The 7,289-nt window shown below is 40.1% G+C and overlaps 1 protein-coding gene across 2 annotated transcripts in view; it reads left to right on the forward strand.

The window, feature by feature from the left end:
- LOC107045104 overlaps positions 1-7,289 on the forward strand; it is an 86,488-nt gene that overhangs the window by 33,669 nt on the left and 45,530 nt on the right. The window lies entirely within an intron of this gene.

A 7,289-nucleotide genomic window follows, 5' to 3' on the forward strand; every position in this document is an offset into this window, starting at 1 on the left:
AAACGTGCTATACGACAGACCGTGATGTACTGACTCGCGTTGATTTACGGTGACTCTACTAGACCTGAGCGTTAACCCGGAAAAGGCCGATGATTTTCGTAATTGGCCGAGCTGATCGACCTTGGTCTTGGAGAGGTTGAGTTACGTTTCAAACACCCCGGGGGCATTCAACATCAGGGTTGTTGAATTACTGGTTGTCGTTCTGTTGGTCCTCTAGTTGATCTTCTTCTGGAGGTCCCAATCGTCCCGATGAACTCGTATTTGTCTTAACATCTTGGCGATGTCGGTGTCAAACACGAGCCTGTGCTTTGTCATCCATGTCTCGACGTCCATGGCGTTGATCTGCAATTTACCACCAGGATATAATATATCATTGAGTGACATACCTGATGAGCTGGGACTGGAGCCGTTAAAATCGACTCTCAGCTTTGTAGTGATGGCCTCTTCTCTCCGAACCCCGTGGTGTGGCAGATAATAAGCTGGGGAAGGTCCTGCAGAATCGAATGCTCTCTACATATGTCTCAAGGCCTCGTACTCGTTGATGAACTTCTAGTAGAGCTGGGCATATGCCTGATTGTTGTTGATTTTGCTGACTGTTGATCTGAGCTTCGTGAAGCCTTGAATTTTGACTCCCCGAGCGCTTCTGTGGTCCTTGTGAGGTGCAGTTGATGTACTAATTTCTTAGAGGTAAATGACACCTCTGACCCTTGATCAATTAGTACTCTGGCGCTGGTTGATCATGTCTGTAGTGCTGTTGATATTGCTGATAGCTCTACAGCCTGATCATGTCGTTAATTGACATTGTTGATGCGGTAGATACAGTGCTGGAAATTCTGATCTCCGGCTTTTGACTGCGTCTTACAGTTGTGAATGCCTGTGTGAGTAGCCTGTGAATTTCTTATGCGTTTGATCGCATTAAATTCTAATAATTCCTGGTCTCTGCTCTGTAGTGATGCTCTGTTACTTGCTCCTTTGAAGATTTCGATACTGCAGTTAAGNGTCAATCTTAGATATCTTTAGTTAACCTCACCAGATGGGGAAAAAAAAATATTTCTTTGTAGTTAGGAACTTATAGCTCAAAATGTACCGTTAATTTATTATAAATTATAATAGCAATTNCCCGGGGGCGTCGGCAGTCTTCTGAATCTGTTGATTGCCATGTTGATTGCCGCTGTTACTATGTTGTGGTTGAGTTTCTCGTGAGTTGCCTTGGTGATTTTTTCAATCTCGCTGATTACAACTTTCGGAGTTGTTGATGGTGGAGGTTCGTTGTGCTGCTGCGCCTCTAGTATCTTGTTGATTATCTAAAGCTTGATTTTCAATTACGGTATCTGTATCAGACATGATGATGTAATTGAAAGTCTACTTGCGTGAGAATTCCTNTTTACCCTCCCTGTTCCAGTGCCATGAGTCACGTGATTAGCGCCATGCGCAACTTATTCAAACCTCCTGCTGCGCTCAACGCAATAGCCCTTAGCTGGGTTTTTGATGAATATCTCCGAATCTGTGGGTGGTAGCCAAATTTTCATTATAAACTTTTTTGTAGATCTTTATTTGCTCTATAAAAATGGTCTGTTTAGTGAAGAACTAGATTTAGGGTGGATTGGGAGGTTAGAGGATCGTCGGTGTGAAATAATTGTTGAGAGTCTTGAACTAATATCCACGTGCATTTATTCTCGAGTTCGAACCACGCTTTGTCAAATTTACAAAAACAGCTTATCACTTGTTGATCGTACTGAGTTAATTTAATTGTCTATCGTTTTTGCACTGTGAGTCACTGGTTGAATGGTCAATAAATAACGTGATTTTCTTTTACTGAATTTCTATCGCCGAGTTAATAGACGCTAATGTACTGTGGTCTAAACTCTACAGAGTTGAATTCCATTCAAAACGTGCTATACGACAGACCGTGATGTACTGACTCGCGTTGATTTACGGTGACTCTACTAGACCTGAGCGTTGACCCGGAAAAGGCCGATGATTTTCGTAATTGGCCGAGCTGATCGACCTTGGTCTTGGAGAGGTTGAGTTACGTTTCAAACACCCCGGGGGCATTCAACATCAGGGTTGTTGAATTACTGGTTGTCGTTCTGTTGGTCCTCTAGTTGATCTTCTTCTGGAGGTCCCAATCGTCCCGATGAACTCGTATCTGTCTAAACATCTTGGCGATGTCGGTGTCAAACACGAGCCTGTGCTTTCTCATCCATGTCTCGACGTCCATGGCGTTGATCTGCAATTTACCACCAGGATATAATATATCATTGAGTGACATACCTGATGAGCTGGGACTGGAGCCGTTGAAAACGACTCTCAGCTTTGTAGTGATGGCCTCTTCTCTCAGAACCCCGTGGTGTGGCAGATAATAAGCTGGGGAAGGTCCTGGAGAATCGGCTGCTCTCTGCATATGTCCCAAGGCCTCGTACTCGTTGATGAACTTCTAGTAGAGCTGGGCATATGCCTGATTGTTGTTGAGTTTGCTGACTGTTGATCTGAGCTTCGTGAAGCCTTGAATTTTGACTCCCCGAGCGCTTCTGTGGTCCTTGTGAGGTGCAGTTGATGTACTAATTTCTTAGAGGTAAATGACACCTCTGACCCTTGATCAATTAGTACTCTGGCGCTGGTTGATCATGTCTGTAGTGCTGTTGATATTGCTGATAGCTCTACAGCCTGATCATGTCGTTAATTGACATTGTTGATGCGGTAGATACAGTGCTGGAAATTCTGATCTCCGGCTTTTGACTGCGTCTTACAGTTGTGAATGCCTGTGTGAGTAGCCTGTGAATTTCTTATGCGTTTGATCGCATTAAATTCTAATAATTCCTGGTCTCTGCTCTGTAGTGATGCTCTGTTACTTGCTCCTTTGAAGATTTCGATACTGCAGTTAAGGTAATCTTCGTTAAACAAGTTGATTAATTGGGCCGTTTTACCTTCAATTAATTTGTGTGTTGGCCAACGTCTTCATGATTTCAGGATTGACAAGTGACCCGCCCTGATCGTCAATCCCTCTGCTGTTGTTGATTAAACCAGTCTGTATATAATTTGAGTCGGCTTGTTGGAGATCTTAGAAGCCGACCTTTACTGATTTTGTGATATTATTACCCAGAATAATCTTGCTTCGTTGAGTTCTCTTGTTGACAGGACTGGTCCCCCCGGGGGCGTCGGCAGTCTTCTGAATCTGTTGATTGCCATGTTGATTGCCGCTGTTACTATGTTGTGGTTGAGTTTCTCGTGAGTTGCCTTGGTGATTTTTTCAATCTCGCTGATTACAACTTTCGGAGTTGTTGATGGTGGAGGTTCGTTGTGCTGCTGCGCCTCTAGTATCTTGTTGATTATCTAAAGCTTGATTTTCAATTACGGTATCTGTATCAGACATGATGATGTAATTGAAAGTCTACTTGCGTGAGAATTCCTCGTTGAGTGGCTTCGGATGTCGGTAATGTATCGACTGTCGATGGGTTACCGACCGTTGACGTACTGCGTTGTGTCGGTAAGGCGTCGCTTGGAAGGTCGCCTGCTGCTGAGCGCATTGGCCCGGCGTTGAGGTCCTTCGGCATCACTCGTAAATCCCGAACTCTCACGAACCTTTTCACTACTTTGAGACGCTGATGTTTACACTTCGGATTACCGCCAAGAGAAAACAATAGCACAAATACTCTTTGTCCGTTGAGACTCTGTCCGTTGACCGACTCGTGTGGACCCCGAAAGTTCGTTACACGAGGCNGATGTTTACACTTCGGATTACCGCCAAGAGAAAACAATAGCACAAATACTCTTTGTCCGTTGACCGATTCGTGTGGACCCCGAAAGTTCGTTACACGAGGCGTTTTTAAAATTCACCCGAATCCGATCACACTAATTACTCCCAAATCCGGCTCGAAGGACCAATGTTTGGTGAGGAACTAGATTTAGGGTGGATTGGGAGGTTAGAGGATCGTCGGTGTGAAATAATTGTTGAGAGTCTTGAACTAATATCCACGTGCATTTATTCTCGAGTTCGAACCACGCTTTGTCAAATTTACAAAAACAGCTTATCACTTGTTGATCGTACTGAGTTAATTTAATTGTCTATCGATTTTGCACTGTGAGTCACTGGTTGAATGGTCAATAAATAACGTGATTTTCTTTTACTGAATTTCTATCGCCGAGTTAATAGACGCTAATGTACTGTGGTCTAAACTCTACAGAGTTGAATTCCATTCAAAACGTGCTATACGACAGACCGTGATGTACTGACTCGCGTTGATTTACGGTGACTCTACTAGACCTGAGCGTTAACCCGGAAAAGGCCGATGATTTTCGTAATTGGCCGAGCTGATCGACCTTGGTCTTGGAGAGGTTGAGTTACGTTTCAAACATGGTCTTGACAAAAATTTTGCTAGTCTCCAAAGTTTCCGAGATATTTAATGAAAAATTAACAATATTCAAAATATTCAATAAAGTTGAATTTTGCCATCCTTGAATTTATTTAGACCTCTGAAATTCCGAGACCATTTTGCAACCTTGGATTTTTTTTTTTAGTTTCATGAGCCCTTCAATTACAACAAAATATTTTTGTGTGTGAATAATTATTTCTTATCGGTGAGAATAATTTACTGGATAAATTAGAGACATTTCTAGAAATTGCAAAATAATCGTTCAAATTCCTAGGAATTCCGACAGAATTGAAGAACACAATAGAAAAACGGAATTCTCACAATTTCCAGAAATTTCTGAACAATGTGAAGATTTCTAAAAGTTGTGGTGAAATCGAAGAAACCTCGAAAAAATTCTCGAAGCTTCTCAAAATTTCCAAGAAATTGAAGAAATTTCTAATTTCAGAAGAAATCTTGCGAGTTTCTAGAAACTTGGAGAAGAGAAATTTTAGAAATAATTCTAGAAATATTGAAAAAATTCTTCAAGCATCTAGATCTAGAACTCTAGAAGGAATTCGATAAACCTAGAATTTTTGAAAGAATTGCTTCCGTTTATGAAAATTCCGAAGAAATTTTGAAAATTTCCAGATTTCCATGAATTCCGAAGGAATTGAAGTAAACACTAGAAAATAGAGAATTCTCAAAACTTCCATAAATTTCGAAACAATTCAAGGACTTAAATTTGGAATTTCTCAAGTTTCCAGAATTTTTGAGAGGTTGAAGTAGTTCTGTGAATTTGGAAAGAATTTATGCATTTGTGGAATTTTCTGGGAGAATTCAAGAAATTTCTAGAACTTCTAGAAATTTTGAAAGAATTCCTAGAAATTCGGCATTTCCTTATTCTCCCATGGCTTAAGGAGTTCAAAATACAATGAAAGCAGAAATGCATAGAACATTCAATGAATATATTTTTGAGAAGGACTATTTAGTTTCACAGAATATAATAAATTCAAAATGTATGAAAAGAGAAAATCAAAATGTGATAAAATAATAATATTTAAAGTTCTCAACATTTCTTCAACAACAATGTCACGCTTTGATCTATCAAACAACTATTATAATTTGAATATTCATAAATTTCGCAAATTTATGGCAAATGTCGCGCGCATTTGTATTTTTAATTATAAGAAAACCATCTGAAAACTCATCAAAATTAAAATTGTGAAGGTACAAAACAAAAAATAGGAAAGTGTTCCCCTGGACTTGTCAATTTCCATCAGAGGAATTATAAAATTAGTAAAATTTCAGATATAAAAAAAGGGATTTTGAACAATAATAAGTGAAATTGTCCGCCGACAATTCAGTAGCAAATTTTTCAATTTTACATTGAATATTTTTTATTTTTCATTGAATATCTCGAAAACGTTGGAGAATAGCAAAGTTTTTGTTAAAACCATTTTTAGAGAGAAAATAAAGATCTACAAAAAAGTTTATAATGAAAATTTGGCTACCANTCTGACATTGTCAGATAGAGTCTTTCGGTAATTTCCCCAGTTTGTTCGTCTTGGGTTTCTCACCCATTCCGTTTCTTTCACTGTGTGGATGGACATTCTTATGGTTTGATGATTGGACGCTGAGAGGTCCTTTGAGACNTGTGACTCATGGCACTAGTGCAGGGAGGGTAACAGCTGACGCGGTGCGCCGACTGCTTCGAAATTGCTCTTATAATTTATAATAAATTAACGGTACATTTTGAGCTATAAGTTCCCAACTCCCCCCGATAGGAAACTTTCTAAGCTACAAAGAAATATTTTTTTTCCCCCATCTGGTGGTGAGGTTAACTAAACATATCTAGGATTGAAGACGGCCTGTCGCCAATACCCAATTCTGCGTTTTTATAAAAAATTGGAGAAAATTATCCAGTTTTCTGAANGTGTCGTCTCCGATCTATGAAGGTAGGTTCTGACCCCTATTAAGGATATTTAGACCGGCCCCCATTATGAATTCCTGGAGGCTTTCCCCCCTGCCGTTAATGCCAGTGCTCCCCCATGCTACATGGGGCGAGTTGGCATCACAACCTAGCAGTAGTTCAAGTCCCCTTTCCTTCACATGGTTGCATAGGTCCTTTACTTTTTTCAAAGGAGGTGGTTCAGCCGAGTCATAGGGCATGTAAANGCCGGTTTGCGTTTGAAAACAGAATTTTTGATTTTCAATTATCTCTCAATCTACTTTCATCGTTTTTGAGAACTGAGAATTTGATTGTTTTGTTTTTGAAAATAGCATTGTTGATTCTCAATGATTCTGAATTAGAGATGCAAAATGACAGTTATTTTTGAGATCGCGTCATGTGACCAAAAAAGGACGGTCATGTGACGCACGAATTTCGTAACCACAAATGATCGCCACAAATAATTTGTAAGCAAATTACAAATTTCAACCCATCTATATGGATACATAATGACGTTCAAACTCATTTCTAATTTGTGATTGGCATAAATAACATAGCTTCATCTCTAGATAGATGGAAAATGACCGTAATTTTGATTTAAAAATGCACATGAGGCTAACGCAAAATGAATTCAAAGAAAAATTGATAGTAAAACAATGAGCTCGCATCTGTATAGATAAAGAATAGAATATAAAAAGTGCGGCTGGTCATTTAAAGCGCCCAGAGTCACCTAAATCATACGATCTTTTGTAACTTCCGCCTTAGTTTCGGTTAGTCACACAGCCCCAGCCCTGTGTTTCTCACTAGGCTAATAAGGCTGGTGACAGCCGCTTGTTGTAAGTCCTCTGGTTTCAGGAAAGCCTGGCCCCAGATTTTATAGCGACGGAGTGCTAATAGGGGGCATTCACATAAAATGTGGATAACGCCCTCCTTATCGCCTCCGCACAGTCTGCAGTCTTCTTGTTCTGCAAGTTTCATCTTGAACAGAT

The sequence above is a fragment of the Diachasma alloeum genome, unplaced genomic scaffold, assembly GCF_001412515.2.
Source record: "Diachasma alloeum isolate Michigan unplaced genomic scaffold, Dall2.0 Dall_scaffold_00877, whole genome shotgun sequence".
Lineage (NCBI taxonomy): Eukaryota > Metazoa > Arthropoda > Insecta > Hymenoptera > Braconidae > Diachasma > Diachasma alloeum.